Raw genomic sequence first — 18436 nt, forward strand, 5'->3', positions numbered from 1 at the left:
CAGGTTGCTTCAAGTCACAAGAGACCAGTCACTTACTTCAGATCAGTTGGTACCAGTGATGAACTGCCAAAATATTAACAGGTTCCCTCCTCCTCATCCCACGAGGGGGTCGTGCTCCCCCCCCCCCCGGGACTCCTGCCCCATCCAACCCCCGACGTTCCTTGATGCCCCCCCGGTACCCAAGCCCCATCCACCGCCATTCCCTATCCCCTGACTGTCCCCTGCAGCCCCATCCAACCCCTCCTCTCATTCCAGATGGCCCCCCAGGAGCCCTGCCCCATCCAACCACCCCTTCTCTCTGTCCCTGACTGCCCCCCGGAACCCCTGCCCCTGACTGCCCCCCACCGCCCCATACAACCCCTGCTCCCCCCTGACTGCCCGTGCCGGGCCGGGCCAGAGCCGCTCAGCTGGGACCGGTGCCGCTGGGGCTGGAGCCGGGGGCGCTCGGCCAGGGCCGGGACCGGGCTGGGGCGCTCGGCAGGGCCAGGCCAGAGGGAGCCGCTTGGCCGGAGCCGGACTGGGCTGCGCAGTGCTGCGCCACCCCTCCCTGGAGCCCTCCTTGTGCGTCCCCGCCCCAGTTTACCTGCCTGCTGCTTGTTTCAGGCTTCCCGCGAACATCTGATTCGCGGGAAGCAGGGGAGGGGAAGGAGAAGCGGGGCGGAGCGTTCAGAGGAGGAGAGGGAAGTGAGCTGGGGCCGGGGGCGGGGTGGACAGCTGCCGAAGCTTTTGTTAAATTTAGACGCCCTTTTAGAACCGGTTCTAAAAGGGCATCTAAATTTAACAACTGGTTCCTGCGAACCGGTGGGAACCGGCTCCAGCTCATCACTGGTTGGTACCCTACATTTTACATCAAAGACAATGCCTGTAGCTAATCCTGTAATAAACTATCTATAGGTTTATTAACTAGGAAAAAGGAATAAGAGCGTTATTTACGGGTTAAAGCTGATGTGTAAACACAAATGAGTTACTATCTCAATCCTATGAATGACAGAGTTACAGTGATCTGTCAATTCCAAGTGTCTTTCGGGGAGACCCAGGAGGCAGCCCCTGGGGATCTCTGGCTTCAGTTTAGAATCTCTGGCCCTTCAGAGTTCAAACAGCCAAAAAGATAGAAATTTTTTCCTTTGACTTTGTTTTATTTCCTTCATTCAGCTTCCAAGTCTACCAGATGAGCTTCCTTGCAGGTAGCATTTCCCAGGTGAGAAAGGGCCATTAACCAATCCTTTGTATTACAATGTTCCTTGATGTTGACCCATCTGATTTGATAAAACTTCTGGATTTGGGGGTGTGTGCGTGTGATTCCCATGCTCGAATTCACAAGTTCACAGCAAACATTTTCAAAGTTACGATGCAAAACTTATATATTTTCTTTTAGCATGGAATATAGACATTGCAAGTGAAATTAATGTATGGAGCAACTTACAAGCATTTCATGGAGTTTAAACACTAAATACATTCTTATAAGACTATTATAAGACTAATACCTATTTGGAGCAAAACTAACATATAGATGAACTGGTTTGGTCTCCAGTTCTGAGTTTGTTAGTTCTTAACTTATGCCCGCAGCCTGGGCAAGACTTCGCTTCTGCCCTACCAGCATTACAGATGTATTTACTGAAAATACTGCAACAAAGGAGGGGAAAGTCAGGGAGAGGAAAAAGCATTTCTTATGGACAATGCTGAAGCTGATGACGTCTGTAGCTCCTAAAAATAAAGTTCCATCCCCCAAACTTTAATATCGTCTTAGCAACATGCAATTAGACAACTTGCAAGTAAATCACCAGGTATGACAAGAGCAATTATTTCAGCATGAATAAAAATAAACATACAGAGCAGACGTCTCTAGCATGACATGTTATTTTTAGAGTGTTTAAAAGCTTTAAAGAAAATTAATTGCATTTTAAAATGCTGTCAACTATAAGAGCAGAACAAAGCTTTCCATATTGACAGCAGAATTCTAAATCCAGCATAAACCCCTTTAAGCAGTGTAAAAACAACCTAAGCATTTCTGTTAGTTAAAAATGTAGGGATAAAACCTTTACTAAAGTTACTTTGGTTTGATGAACACTCCCCATCTCAATCTGCTCTCCCTGTAGTTCTGAATGGTGGACTACTCAAAACCTTCTTACAAAAGGCTCCATGTTGCAGCAACTTTCCTTAGACAAAGAGGGGGTAGATGGAATTCCTTCTATTTGTTTTCTAACTTGACATAAGCAGTTGCTGCAGAATGATGCTCCTTCCTGCTGGGGTCGAGTTCTCCAGTCAGTCAACATGTCCACAGAATTGTTAAGTAACATGGGTTGACTCTGTGTATAGTGTTATTAATCGTGACCTGTGTTTCAGAGGTGCTAAACACCTGCAGGTCCCGCTAACTTAAATGAGAGTTGAGGGTGCTTAGCACCTTTGAAAATCAGGTTACTTATTTAAGTGTCCTACTAGGTATGTTTAAATGCCTAAAATGCACCCAAATTCAAAGCTTTTGGTCATTGTTCCTACTGCATGAGTGCACTAGATTTCATCACTACTTGTGAACAGGATGGGAACACATATGCCAGGCTGAAACTTGGTTCCACTATAAATGGGACTGGCTGACCCTATCTGCATAACCAGATTATGCAATCTTCTTTCCACCCAAGTCTGAGGGTGCGTGTGGAGGTGGGAGTGTGTGTGTGGGGGGTGGGGTTGGGATATCCCAAAGTGACCATGCGACAGTTGCCTAGTGCTCTGTTATAGAGCACAGAAACTGAGACACTATGGGCTAGTTGGCCAGATTTCTGTAGATTGCACTGATAAAAACACATTTGTGTGGTGTGTTGAGGTCTGGATGGGTCAACATGGTGGAATTAGGAGAAATGCTATTGTGTGCATGTGCTGAACCGTGTTAGGTTCTCTTTGTCCTGTAGAAACTGCCATGTCAGGGGACCCCAGTCGCAACATGGTCGTCACCTGACAAAGTTAAAACACAGGTCAGTCGTGCAGTGTAGAGGGGCCCATAACATGGTTTGAGAACCCAGGCAAAACGCTGTTTAATTCTATATTCACTGAAAAACCAAACCATGTTTTTTAAGCACACCTGGGGACTACTGTGTTGTAACTGTGCACCCCAATATGGTATTTTGTACAATGTAGGGAGGACATTAACTGTAACCAGGTCACATGAGAATGTCAAATCCTGGTTACATTGAATGTGGTTCCATCTGCATCAATGGGTGGAGCAAATAACCTGTTTGTTGAATAGGTTTTATAGCTTATAAAGCTTCTGTGTTATATGGATGTATTCTCCTCCAGTTGGTGTATGTGCACATGCACATACATACGTGTTAAGTGGAGAGGGTGGGGAAAATGGTATTGTCTCACACACACACACACAACCATTGCTCGGTGTTAGGTTTCTGCTCCCATCCACTGGGACGTCGTGAGGAAAGGAAGCTTGCTGTCTGATTGCATTGATTTTTGATTGCGTTAGCTTGGCTTGGTGAGCATCATCTCTAAAATGTAGTCGTATCTCAGTTTTGAAGAAGATGGGCACTAAAAATCCTGAATGACTGAACACAGTAATTGTAGTACATGAGCTAATGAAAAATAGCATCTAAACAGAATACAAACTTAGTCCTCAGTCATGAATGTTTTAGCCTTGTGTTTCAGACTCTTGATGTTTACTTCCCAGTCACCCCCATCTTGGTGATATGGGTTGTGGTTATGTTTAGTGTTAAAAGATTAGTACAGACATATATAAAATAAATATTAGAATCTTGAGATGTAGCATATGGAACCAACTCATCCATGCAAAGAATTAAATCTCTAGCATGCAATTCAAGGGAAAATAATCATTACTGGATGGAAGCACTATCATAAAAATACGTGTGTCAAGCACACTTTTTAAGTGGTAGATATAAATATCTTCATAACTGGCATTAGCACAGGCTAAGAAAGAAAGTAGTTGTAGCTTCAGCATGGAATCAAGGCTGACATGGGAAAGAAGAAAACCATTTATTCTTTCTCCTTTCCTGGCACTGTCAAAAGAGAAACCAGCAGAGGTTACCTTATAATCACAACTCCTAGTATCCATCTTCCACTGAAGCACTTTTCAGTGGCTGTGTTCTTACACCGGAGTAAGTGAGTTGTATTAATTTAGATGGAATATGGGGGCCTAAATATGTTAACATAATCCAGTCACTGTTCAACATTAAACTGTGTTAAACAAGGTTTGGGGTCTGGTATATGGAGTCCTCAGCCTGCTTAGTATTGTGGCAAACTCAGCATTAAAAATCCTTTAAACCTTTTATTAAAGATAAAGAAAAGAAGGAAAAACAGTTCAATCACTTCAAGTGTAAAATATTAAATGAAACTTTCATTTTAACACCATTGTTCCCTTTCCCGTTAGGTGGAAAATATTGTAGAATGGAAAAAAAACAACCTTGTTTGACAGTCTCCTAGATGGTAGCAAAGATGGCAATAACTGTCGTCTTGGGGAAAAGAGAGGAAGTTAGGTGGGAGAGGCTGAAGCTGCTGTTAAAGTCCAATCCCATTTCATCCCAGGTGGTGGCTGGGATTCAGCTAAAGCCAGTAGAGGTGCAATGTCATCTGAGTCCTCTCTCTGGCCTGGGCAGGACTTGGCTCAAGATCTGGGCGAAGAAGGTCCAGGTCCCAGGAGATGGCAAGGGTGGCAGTTATGATGGCAAAGCTTCTTCAGGAGCCAATTTTTCTCTCCCAAGGCTCTTTCTGTCAGGACCCACAAAGGGTGTGGTGGGTGACATCCCCTATCCCTCATTATTTTGTCCACCAGTTAAGCCTAGTTTCTGACACACCAGTTTTGGTTCACTGATTTCTGGTTCTGCACTCCTTGTTTACCAAGCACGATCCTAACACAGTCCTTGAGTTAGGTAAGTAGGCCTTTTAGTTTGGACTAATTCAGTCTGCTTCCCTTTTCGTACGTTTTCCCATCACCTTTTGTTTTTATTGGTTATTGTTGCATCTTCTGAACTTTCACATACACTTTACAGTTGAGCTCAAAATTAGGGTAAATTATCGCAATGGGTGCATTAGATTTTGCTCAGGAAGGTGGGGGCAGTATGGCCCCAGCTATTTCAAAGAAGGGAACATTTGTGGCTCTAAAATAAATGCAGTTTAGTCCAGTTGAGAGCCATCTGTTCAGTTAATCAGAAATAATGAAAATTCATGCAGCATGTCCTGCCTTTACTGCGAGTAACGCAGTTGGGATAGTGGTAAAACTCATCCATAGAATGGTACTTTGCTTCCCTTCTTCAGCCTTCACTCTTTGCTCTGCTCCCCACTGTTTGATTTCAATCTCTTACATTTCTTAAGAAAATGATTTAAATAGACTAGAAAAGATGGGCCTGATTCTTTAGCTATTCCATAGTGGGATCTCCCATTGCTTTCGGTGGGAGTTCTGTGCACAGAACAGCTGGAGACTGGACCATTAAAGATGTGAGAAATCAGGAGTTGAGAATCATGAAGTTTCAAGTGGAAATGATATCAAGTTTAGCACTAAACTGCAGTATTACCAACCCCAAACATTCAAAAATAATCAGTCCTCTCAAAGTCGTAATTTTGAAAAAATGTTGGGTTTCTTTTATTTGCCTTTTAGTTTTTGAGGCTTGTGTTTTGAGGCTTTGCTCTGCAACCGTAATGGCTACAAATGCTTTTCTTTTTAAATGAAAGCTGAAATTCTCACACAATCACAAGACTCCGGGTGCTGGAGCTTTAAGAAAAATATCAGAGAATCATGATAAAATCATGAGAGCAGTGAAATGACTGGGTTTCCTATTACTTTTTTTTCACCCTCCTCGAGTGCAACATGTACTTCACACTGAAATTTAGCCCCATCTTTGCCCAGCGTTAACCTTCTTCCCTTGAATTCTGTCTATGCTGGACTCCTTCATTCTGTGTTTGCTGGGAGTATAAACACTGGGGGAAAAGGTTGATCTTGAGGCACTGCACTGGGACTCTGTGATCTAGATTTATTCCAGGCTCTGCCACAGGCTCCTGGGTGACTTTGGTCAAGTCATTTAACCTCTGCATTTCAGCTCACCATCTGTAAACTGGGTGTAATAATACTCCCCCTCCTTACGGGTTGTCTCGAGTTTAATTTCATTAGTTTATGTGAGGTGCACAAATAATAATGTGTCAGGAGCCATATTAATACCTAGTTAGCCATTCCTAGGCTCTGTGTGTGGCTCACGGCAGGGGAGGTTTCTTGTTTCTCCCATATCTGCCATAACTGAGAAGTGCTAGATACAACATAGCCTTATGTTTGAAAAGTCCCATGTAGTTTCTAGTATGGGGTGCCCTTCCCCCCTAGCAAAAGGAACAGTTAGGCTTGTGAAAATGTTTTCAGTACATATGTTACAACAGTAGGGTGACCAGACAGCAAATGTGAAAAATCGGGACAGGGGGTGGGGGGGTAATAGGAGCCTATATAAGAAAAAGACCCAGAAATCGGGACTATCCCTATAAAATCGGGACATCTGGTCACCCTATACAACAGAGACGAGGTAGGAGACTTGAAGTTAGCTGTGAGGAGTGATATGTCTATCTTCCCCTCCTACCCTCCCAAGCTACTAGCTTTGCTTTGATCTATAATTCGGGGGAAAGGATTTTCAAAGTCCTGAATGTGCATGTTAGCAAAAGACACTCTAATAATTCCTGCTTAATTGTGTTTATAGCTAACTGTCAGTTGCAGAACATTTTTTAATATTGCTCCATAAAATTCCTTAATTGTAAGAAGCAGGACAACCTACTCTAGTGTGAAATGGTTAGGTCAGCGGATCAAAGTTTATCAAAGATCAAGATTGAATGCCTTTCTAAAGAGATGTTCAACCACAAGCTATTGGGTTTGGTGCAGGAATTGCTAGTTGAGATTGTGTGTTATGCAGGAGGTCAAACCAGATGTTTATGACTATCCCTTCTGGCTTCAAATCTATGAATATGTGGGAGAGTTTAGACATTTAAAGTAGGCCAGCCTTTCATCTACATTACAATTGTAGAGCTGGGCAAGTAATAGAAAAGTCTTTCTGTGAATAATTCATTTGTTTTAAATATTTGTCTGTTTTTAGAGGACCTGAATTTGCCACCTTCTGTTGTGTACGACCTTACTCCCTGAGTGATTTCAGTGGGACTGTTTGTGGAGAAAGGTACTACGCAGTATGACTAAAGGTAGCAAAATCTGGCCCATAATGTGAAATAGTTGGTGAGGAGGTAAAGCTTTTATCAGCATGATTTTGGGATGGTTGCAGTAGTCACTAGAAATAAATTGAAATGAGTTATGCAGGTCACCTCAAATACATGCCTATTAAACCCTTAGATTACACCACCATCTATTTTTATGTTGTATTTTACTGAAATTATGTTTGAGAAATTTAAATAGTTTGATTGGTGGGGTGTTTTGCATCGCTACCCACAAAGTCCAGGTGTCTACATTACCCAGCTGACTGTACAGTCCCCGGATGGAGAGAAATGATAAATACATTTTACAAGTTATTAAAATTGCCTAGTATAGCTCTTGTGATTTTCAAGTATGATATGAAGTTCACAGAAGGCTAGAAGCAAGTTCACTATATACCACTGAAGAATGGGATTTTATTTTTTTTTAAATAGTGTATATTGCCCATTTGTTCCTCAGCTCGACTGTGAGATAATGGAGCAGAAGTTTGTCATTTGTCCTACACTGCAAATTCTCTTGTGCACTTTGGACAAGTGAAATTTTGGTTAGAAACTTAAAGTTGTTTGCTGGGAAGATAGTTATGAAGATATTTATTTATGATGGCTGTCTGAGACGGCTCAGAGACTCTTAAAATAATACTCGTAGAGACAGATCAGTGGTCACAGTGCAGGTGAGTGCTGTGCAACAAATGGGATCGATAACATCCCTTATGGAAAAATGTTATAGAATTTAACAGGGATGGAGCCATTAAGTTTCTCTCCACAAATGAAACTTAATTCTATAGAAATTATTCTATAAAATTATAGAATGTAATAGAAAAACTATCACTTTTCTACAGAACTTTTAAACTTTGCTATGGTACTTAATGGCAAATTATATTTTTTACAGAGGGATACCTTATATAGAACTGTTCCATAAGGAATAACTCTCCAGTTTAGCCACACGGCTGGGTAACTAGAGTCTCCTGAATAACATGCTAACATATCTGAGGACTTCTGCAATCTTATGGGTGTGTTTATATGATGTATGCATAATATATATATAAATTGTTCTTTTAGAATCACCATTAACCTACTGCATGGATTTGTTCTATGTAGCTTATTAGCTGTGCATTGTTTGGTGTCTTAAAAAAAAAAAAAGATGTCTACAAAATGACAGTAGATGTGACTCCTATTCATGAACACATGGTAGTCTTGTAAAACTAGGGCATTGTCTTTCTGCACACACATCCCTTAATTTGTCACCATGGGAACATTCCAGCTGAAATCATGCAGGCCTTTAACATTTCCATGGAAACTAGAATCATGGTGCCACCTAGTGGATCAGCTATGCATCTGCAAGACTGGCAAAGGCTGTGATTATCAGCTTGAATGTGGTTTATATATCAGCAGAACTGGCCTAGATAATTCAATCAGCATTTAGGAAAGGGTTGTCAAAAGCTCCTACTGTCTCTTCTCTTCAGTTTTAAAAATCAAGAACTTTCCTGTAAATAAATATAGTTACCAACATCAAGAAAATCTGATGATTACTTTGAATCTTTGTTTTATATGAACACAGCTGGCCACTGTATTTTTTATTGAATGTTCAGTTTAAAAGAGGTGAGGAGGAAATCCCCTCTTAACGATATTCTAACTTTCTCCTCAAAAGATTTCCAGTGTTGTCACTCAGGACACTTAAAGTATTTGCAAGGCAACTCATTAAAGGGATGCTATAAAGATAAAAATCTTTTATAATTAATTTCCCTACTGGTGTTTCTAATAACACTAGAGATTATTAAAATAATTGGAATGTACTTAAAATCTGATTTTATTTTTGCACTTTGCTTACCTGCCATAAATGGGAATAGGGTGTATTATGTGCAAGGTGAAAATGCCTCTCCTGCTTACCCAAAACTGTAACTAAACAGCATTTTTTGGCTGGAAAGATCATTACAGCTACAGACCAGGAGTAACTGCCTCTCTAGATAGTTACTCCCTAAAGAGGGGTTGCAATTATGGGGCTGCTTGTATTTTTATACTGCAGTGATGATGGTGGGGTTCTCAGACTTTATCACAGTCAACCACATCTTAGTTGCAAGATGGTCTTGTGGGTATTTCCTCCCCCATTCATGACTGACCTCACCCACCCCTTCCTGACCTCCTTGACAATTGCTTAACATCCCTCTGGCAACTAGAACAATTGATTATATGGAAGAGTTGTACTGGTAAAATATTTACTGAGTTATTAGCCTCTTTCTGTATAGCTTAGCAGGCGGGAACAAAGAGAGAGCAAGCACCATGTAGCCAGCCTGCTTCGTTGGCGCACTAGCCGGTGTTCCGCAGACCACAGTCTAGGCCCTTCTGGTCACATCCCTAGTGCTAATATGCCCAGTTTTAGATCAATATTTATTAACATGTAGCTGAGAACGTTACCATAGCTTATGAACATATAAAGAAGGAAAACATGGGTCACTATGGTATACGTTTGTGCAACTTGGAGTGGTCCAAGTCCAAAGACACTCAGGTTTCCAGAGGAACGTAGTTTGGTGTGTCAGTAAGGGGCGCAGTAATACAAGCAGTGCCCAAGCTGCTGTCTCCATTATTTTATTATTATCCATACCTCTCAGCATGTCCTCTATTGGTGACTGAACCACGTGTAGAGCATGAGCCTGCTACACCCTTGGCTTAGAGGTTGATGAGCCTACTTGCAGTTGACTCAGGCAGTAGAGGCCTATAGTTCAAGGTCCAGAAGTCCCAGGTTTGGTCCCTGCTGGTCCATCCAGGGTATAGCTTTTTCATTATTAATGTTTGCTCTCTGTTGGCCACTAGGCAGTACCACAAAGCTCCATTGTGCCAGGTGGAGACTAATAAGAGTGTCCCTGACATGTTTACAGTCTAAATATATTAGACAAAAGATAGAGGGAAGGGACATAACATGCAAGCAGACTGCAGAGCCTCAGAATGCATGACTAGGACTGAACTCAGGCACTGGAGGTATGCTCATAGGGAGGCAGTAAGGTGGCAGGGTGGACCTCTGCCACATCCCCCTGGCTTCTGGCAAATCTCCTAGAATCTGGTGGAAAGACAATAACAGAAAATGTTGAAATGGCAGAGGTACTTAATGACTTCTTTGTTTCGGTTTTCACCAAGTAGGTTGGTGGCAATTGGATGTCTAACATAGTGAATGCCAGTGAAAATGAAGTAGGATCAGAGTCTAAAATAGGGAAAGAACAAGTCAAAAATTACTTAGACAAGTAAGATGTCTTCAGATCACTAGGGTCTGATGAAATGCATCCTAGAATACTCAAGGAGCTGACTGAGGAGATATCTGAGCCATTAGCAATTATCTCTGAAAAGTAATGGAAGACGGGAGAGATTCCAGAAGATGGGAAAAAGGGAAATAGATTCATAGATTCATAGATTCATAGATTCTAGGACTGGAAGGGACCTCGAGAGGTCATCGAGTCCAGTCCCCTGCCCGCATGGCAGGACCAAATACTGCCTAGACCATCCCTAGTAGACATTTATCTAACCTACCCTTAAATATCTCCAGAGACGGAGATTCCACAACCTCCCTAGGCAATTTGTTCCAGTGTTTAACCACCCTGACAGTTAGGAACTTTTTCCTAATGTCCAATCTAGACCTCCCTTGCTGCAGTTTAAACCCATTGTTTCTGGTTCTATCCTTAGAGGCTAAGGTGAACAAGTTCTCTCCCTCCTCCTTATGACACCCTTTTATATACCTGAAAACTGCTATCATGTCCCCTCTCAGTCTTCTCTTTTCCAAACTAAACAAACCCAATTCTTTCAGCCTTCCTTCATAGGTCATGTTCTCAAGACCTTTAATCATTCTTGTTGCTCTTCTTTGGACCCTTTCCAGTTTCTCCACATCTTTTTTAAAATGCGGCGCCCAGAACTGGACACAATACTCCAGCTGAGGCCTAACCAGAGCAGAGTAGAGCGGAAGAATGACTTCTCGTGTCTTGCTCACAACACACCTGTTAATGCATCCCAGAATCATGTTTGCTTTTTTTGCAACAGCATCACACTGTTGACTCATATTTAGCTTGTGGTCCACTATAACCCCTAGATCCCTTTCTGCCGTACTCCTTCCTAGACAGTCTTTTCCCATTCTGTATGTGTGAAATTGATTTTTCCTTCCTAAGTGGAGCACTTTGCATTTGTCTTTGTTAAACTTCATCCTGTTTAACTCAGACCATTTCTCCAATTTGTCCAGATCATTTTGAATTATGACCCTGTCCTCCAAAGTAGTTGCAATCCCTCCCAGTTTGGTATCATCCGCAAACTTAACAAGCGTACTTTCTATGCCAATATCTAAGTCGTTGATGAAGATATTGAACAGAGCCGGTCCCAAAACAGACCCCTGCGGTACCCCACTCGTTACGCCTTTCCAGCAGGATTGGGAACCATTAATAACAACTCTCTGAGTACGATTATCCAGCCAGTTATGCACCCACCTTATAGTAGCCCCATCTAATTTGTATTTGCCTAGTTTATCGATAAGAATATCATGCGAGACCGTATCAAATGCCTTACTAAAGTCTAGGTATACCACATCCACTGCTTCACCCTTATCCACAAGGCTCGTTATCCTATCAAAGAAAGCTATCAGATTGGTTTGACATGATTTGTTCTTCACAAATCCATGCTGGCTATTCCCTATCACCTTACCACCTTCCAAGTGTTGGCAGATGATTTCCTTAATTACTTGCTCCATTATCTTCCCTGGCACAGAAGTTAAACTAACTGGTCTGTAGTTACCTGGGTTGTTTTTAGTTCCCTTTTTATAGATGGGCACTATATTTGCCCTTTTCCAGTCTTCTGGAATCTCTCCCGTCTCCCATGACTTTCCAAAGATAATAGCTAGAGGCTCAGATACCTCCTCTATTAGCTCCTTGAGTATTCTAGGATGCATTTCATCAGGCCCGGGTGACTTGCAGGCATCTAACTTTTCTAAGTGATTTTTAACTTGTTCTTTTTTTATTTTATCCGCTAAACCTACCCCCTTCCCATTAGCATTCACTATGTTAGGCATTCCTTCAGACTTCTCGGTGAAGACCGAAACAAAGAAGTCATTAAGCATCTCTGCCATTTCCAAGTTTCCTGTTACTGTTTCTCCCTCTTCACTAAGCAGTGGGCCTACCCTGTCTTTGGTCTTCCTCTTGCTTCTAATGTATTGATAAAAAGTCTTCTTGTTTCCTTTTATTCCCGTAGCTAGTTTGAGCTCATTTTGTGCCTTTGCCTTTCTAATCTTGCCCCTGCATTCCTGTGTTGTTTGCCTATATTCATCCTTTGTAATCTGTCCTAGTTTCCATTTTTTATATGACTCCTTTTTATTTTTTAGATCGTGCAAGATCTCGTGGTTAAGCCAAGGTGGTCTTTTGCCACATTTTCTATCTTTCCTAACCAGCGGAATAGCTTGCTTTTGGGCCCTTAATAGTGTCCCTTTGAAAAACTGCCAACTCTCCTCAGTTGTTTTTCCCCTCAGTCTTGATTCCCATGGGACCTTACCTATCAGCTCTCTGAGCTTCCCAAAATCTGCCTTCCTGAAATCCATTGTCTCTATTTTGCTGTTCTCCCTTCTACCCTTCCTTAGAATTGCAAAGTCTATGATTTCATGATCACTTTCACCCAGGCTGCCTTCTACTTTCACATTCTCAACGAGTTCCTCCCTATTTGTTAAAATCAAGTCTAGAACAGCTTCCCCCCTAGTAGCTTTTTCAACCTTCTGAAATAAAAAGTTGTCTCCAATGCAGTCCAAGAATTTGTTGGATAGTCTGTTCCCCGCTGTGTTATTTTCCCAACATATATCCGGATAGTTGAAGTCCCCCATCACCACCAAGTCTTGGGCTTTGGATGATTTTGTTAGTTGCTTGAAAAAAGCCTCATCCACCTCTTCCACCTGGTTAGGTGGCCTGTAGTAGACGCCTAGCATGACATCTCCCTTGTTTTTTGCCCCTTTAAGCCTAACCCAGAGACTCTCAACACTTCCGTCTCCTATGTCCATCTCTACCTCTGTCCAAGTGTGTACATTTTTAATATATAAGGCAACACCTCCTCCCTTTTTCCCCTGTCTATCCTTCCTGAGCAAGCTGTACCCATCCACACCAACATTCCAATCATGTGTATTATCCCACCAAGTTTCAGTGATGCCAACAATGTCATAGTTGTATTTATTTATTAGCACTTCCAGTTCTTCCTGCTTATTCCCCATACTTCTCGCATTTGTATATAGGCATCTAAAATACTGGTTTGATCTTTCCTCCCAGTTTTTTCCTGACTCTCCTTTCTCTCTGCCAATATAGCCCACACTCCCTCTTGTTTCCGACTCATTTCCCCGGTCTCCATGTTCCCCACTTACCTGTGGGCTTTGCTCACCTGTCCCCGTCGAACCTAGTTTAAAGCCCTCCTCACTAGGTTAGCCAGTCTGTGTCCGAATAGGGTCTTCCCTCTCCTCGAAAGGTGAACGCCATCTCTGCCTAGCAGTCCTTCCTCGAATAGCATCCCGTGGTCTAGGAAGCCAAAGCCCTCCTGGTGACACCATCTTCGCAGCCAGGCATTCACCTCCATGATGCATCTGTCTCTGCCCGGGCCCCTACCTTTAACAGGAAGAATTGAAGAGAATACCACCTGTGCTCCAAACTCCTTCACCCGTGCTCCCAGAGCCCTGTAGTCACTCTTGATCCGCTCAGTGTCACACCGCGCAGTATCATTTGTGCCCACATGGATGAGTAGCATGGGGTAGTAGTCAGAGGGCCGGATAATCCTCGACAATGCCTCCGTAACGTCTCGGATACGGGCCCCCGGCAGGCAGCATACCTCTCGAGATGAAATGTCAGGGCGACAGATGGGCGCCTCCGTCCCCCTCAGCAGAGAGTCTCCGACCACCACTACCCTACGTTTCCTATTCGCAGTGGTGGCAGCAGACTCTCCAGCCTTAGGGGTACGAGGCTTCTCCTCCTTTACTGTAGGGAGTGATTCCTTCTTTCCTGTATCAAGAAGAGCATAACGGTTACCTATAACCACGGCAGGAGGGTTCGGAGCAAGGATGGAGCACTGCCTGCTGCCAGAAGTAACCAGCTGCCAGCGTCCACCCTGAGCCATCTCCTCCTCCACCAGTGGTGTATCAGCAGTCCTGTGTACTGGGACAGCTACCTCAGCTGTCTCCACATGGACACTGTCGAGGAATTGCTCGTGGATACGGATGCTCCTCAACCTAGCCACCTCCTCCTGTAGCTCTCTCACCTGCTGCCTGAGAGATTCCACCAGCAGGCACCTTTCACATTGGATGGTCCCCCCAGCCTGGATATCAGTAAGGGGGAGGGATAGCTCAGTGGTTTGAGCATTAGCCTGCTAAACCCAGGGTTGAGTGTTCAATCCTTGAGGGGGCCACTTGGGAATCTGGGGCAAAATCAGTACTTGGTCCTGCTAGTGAAGGCAGGGGGCTGGACTTGATGACCTTTCAAGGTTCCTTCCAGTTCTAGGAGATGGGATATCTCCATTATTATAAAAGTGGAAATTGCAAGTTACAGTCTTTGCAAAACCACACCAGGATCTGGGTAGAGGCATCCATGCTTAGGCACTCTGTCTGGCTACAGGCACAGGTGGAGGAGACAGTAGCAGTGCTGGCACAGGTGTTGCGGGTCTTCCTAACCATCGTAAGCCTCCCTCTGTCAAACTCCCGTCTGCAGCCCCCTGTCAGCAGAGGCTTCTAGCTTTCAAACCTTCCTTTGAAGCTCACAGCTTCCAACTGCCAGCCACAGCACACGGTCCTTCAAACAACCAAAACAAACAAACAGACTGACAAACACAAGCTCAGCACACAGCAAGTAACCCTCAAACACAAACAAACACACACTACAGACAGTCACTTACCCCAAAAGGTTGCTGTATTGCTCCTCCTTCACCTGGAGAACTCCCTTGCGAAACTCCCTGTTAGCAGCCCCTGTTCGCAAAACATAGTGTCCATCTATAAAAAGGGGAATAAGGACAACCTAGGGAATTACAGACCAGTCAGCTTAACTTCTGTACTAGGAAAGATAATGGAGCAAATAATAAGAAATCAATTTGCAAACACCTAGAAGATAATGAGATAAGTAACAGTCAGCATGGATTTGTCAAGAACAAATTGTGTCAAACCAATCTGATAGCTTTCTTTGATAGGGTAGCAAGCCTTGTGGATCAGAGGGGAAGCAGTAGATGTGGTATATCTTGACTTTAGTAAAGCTTTTGATACTGTCTCGCATGACCTTCTCATAAACAAATTAGGGAAATACAACCTAGATGGAACTACTATGAGGTGGGTGCATAACTGGTTGGAAAATCATTCCCAGAGAGTAGTTATCAGTAGTTCACAGTCATACTGGAAGGGCATAACGAGTGGGGTCCCACAGGGATCAGTTCTGGGTCTGGTTCTGTTCAATATCTTCATTAATGATTTAGATAATGGCATACAGAGTACACTTATAAAGTTTGATACCAAGCTGGGAGGCATTGCAAATGCTTTGGAGGATAGGATTAAAATTCAAAAATGATCTGGACATACTGGAGAAATGCTCTGAAGTAAATAGGATGAAATTCAAGAAGGACAAATGCAAAGTACTCCACTTAGGAAGGAACAATCAGTTGCACACATACAAAATGGGAAATGACTGCCTAGAAAGGAAACTCACGGAAAGGAATCTGGGGGTCATAGTGGATCACAAGCTAAATATGAGTTAACAGTCTAATGCTGTTGCCAAAAAAAAGCAAACATCATTCTGGGATGTATTAGCAGGAGTATTGTAAGCAAGACACAAGAAGTAATTCTTCCTCTATACTCTGTGCTGATTAGGCCTCAACTGGAGTATTGTGTCCAGTTCTGGGTGCCACATTTCAGGAAAGATGTGAACAAATTGGAGAAAGTCCAGAGAAGAGCAACAAAAGTGATTAAAGGTCTAGAAATGACCTATGAGGGAAGATTGAAAAAATTGGGTTTGTTTAGTCTGGAGAAGAGAAGACTGATGGGGGGACATAACAGTTTTCAAGTATATAAAAGGTTATTACAAGGAGGAGGGAGAAAAATTGTTCTTCTTAACCTCTGAGGATAGGAGAAGAAGCAATGGGCTTAAATTTCAGCAAAGGCAGTTTATGTTGGACATTAGTAAAAACTTCCAAACTGTCAGAGTGGTTAAGCATTGGAATAAATTGCCTAGGGAGGTTGTGGAATCTCCATCATTGGGGATTTTTAAGAGCAGGTTGGACAAACACCTGTCAGGGATGGTATAGATAATACTTAGTCATGCCTTGAGTGCAGGGGACTGGACTAGATTACCTCTCGAGGTCCCTTCCAGTTCTATGATTCTATGATCTCTTTGGACATGTCTAAAGTTTACCTTGACAGAACAGGAAGGAAAAGATTTAGAGTACCCTGACCTCTGACTTTTTAGAAGTTTTCCTCCCTCTGCCATGGCAAGTTTTAAAGTCTTCAAGTATTTTGCAGATAATTAAGCTGCTGCTTTCTTACAAATCATGTGTCTAATTGGCAGCAGCAGTCATCCAAATTGGCCCTGACCTCACCAGTCATGCATTTTGCAGGATCTGTTTTTATTTTGCTGGTCCCCTCAGTCTGGATGCCATTCCTTCTGGAGAACATTCAGTCAGTAGCTATGCTTGTCTCAGGGATGCCAACCCAAATTCAAGGAGAACAGTGACATTTTGAGAAGGATGCCATTTATTTTAGACAGTGAGAAATGTTCATCCATTTGTCACAAATGGATGTCGTCTTTCCCAGCACTCTGGCATCTCCATATCAGTCACACACAATACAGCTCAGCACAAGGGAATGTATCAAATTACTATTATCAATCATAAATCAGTTCACATTCACTTCAATACTTACAAATGCAATAAACCTCTTCTTTTCACCCTGACCATCAACCTTTGCTTTTTTCAAAAGCTCATTTTTAAAGCAAAATGACGGCAATACACTGGCAAAGGTATATAACTGAAAAGCCTCTGAGACTGAACATACACAGATGTGTGTGCCCTGTAAGGAAGCCATGGATTTGTCACAATGCCTTAATTTTAAAGATGTGCAGAGAGCTTTCTTCTCCCCAAATACATCTTTTGGTCTGAAATGCCAGCCTACCTTTCAGCTTTTTCTGGATCAGAAGAATTCAGCTTCCCTATCCCCAGGGTGGATAACTAATGAGGAAACATTAAGTGCTTGACTAGTTCTCAGGAAAGTGGCAAAACATTTTTTCTCTTTGTGCCATTTCTGCAAAAAATTGTGTGTTCAGCCACAAGTCCCCAGAAAAATGTTAGTTGGAAATTTTTCTTATAATGTAGGGTCTGATCTATGGCTGCTAGCTTCAATACTGTTAAAAATGTAAGCAGTTTAATTTGCTAGACACTCCCTATCTCCATTAGTCTGATGGAAATCCAGTCACATAGTTGCTGGCAGCATGCCACAAATTTGACACTTTTAAGAAATATCAACACGAGTGCAAATACACTCTCAAAAATATGCTCTGAAATTCTGGCTCAGTAGATTCAGTCAATTTCAATGAACAATTCATAAGAGTTCTAGATCATTTTAGAGCATAACAAGAAGAAAACATCATTGACTAATAGCTTCAGTAACTGCAGCTCTTTTAACTTACATCCTCATTTATAGACATTTTTGACTCAACTGTGCACAGGAGCTGCTTACTGTTTGTATTTTTTAATGTGCACATACTCACTAATGTGCCACTGATCCTTTGATACCTAGAGGAGGTTAGACTGAGTCGTGCTATTGACTCAAGCCAAGTTAAGAAATGAGCATTAGGTTATTACATACACGAGACCCCACAATGCAAGAAAATCAAGACAAAAGCCAACCTAGTGAAACCAGGCATATTTCACTTTTAAATATCCAAACTATTCTATAAATGATTTTTATATAATATATATTTTAAATATTTTTGATACAATTGGGTATATTGAGAATTAATTAACTGATACTATTTCAATCATCAGTTTATACTGTTCAAGAAAAATTTTCTACTTTGTGGGAAATAATTATGAAACACTGTAAAGCACACACTTATTTTTCTGTAAAGTATCAGGGGGTAGCCATGTTAGTCTGTAGCTACAAAAACAACAAGGAGTCTGGTGGCAACTTAAAGACCAACAGATTTATTTAGGCATAAGCTTTCATGGGTAAAAAAACCTCACTTCTGCAGATGTGAGGTTTTTACCCACAAAAGCTTATGCCCAAATAAATCTGTTA

The sequence above is a fragment of the Malaclemys terrapin genome, chromosome 4 (assembly GCF_027887155.1).
Source record: "Malaclemys terrapin pileata isolate rMalTer1 chromosome 4, rMalTer1.hap1, whole genome shotgun sequence".
In the NCBI taxonomy this organism is placed as follows: domain Eukaryota; kingdom Metazoa; phylum Chordata; order Testudines; family Emydidae; genus Malaclemys; species Malaclemys terrapin.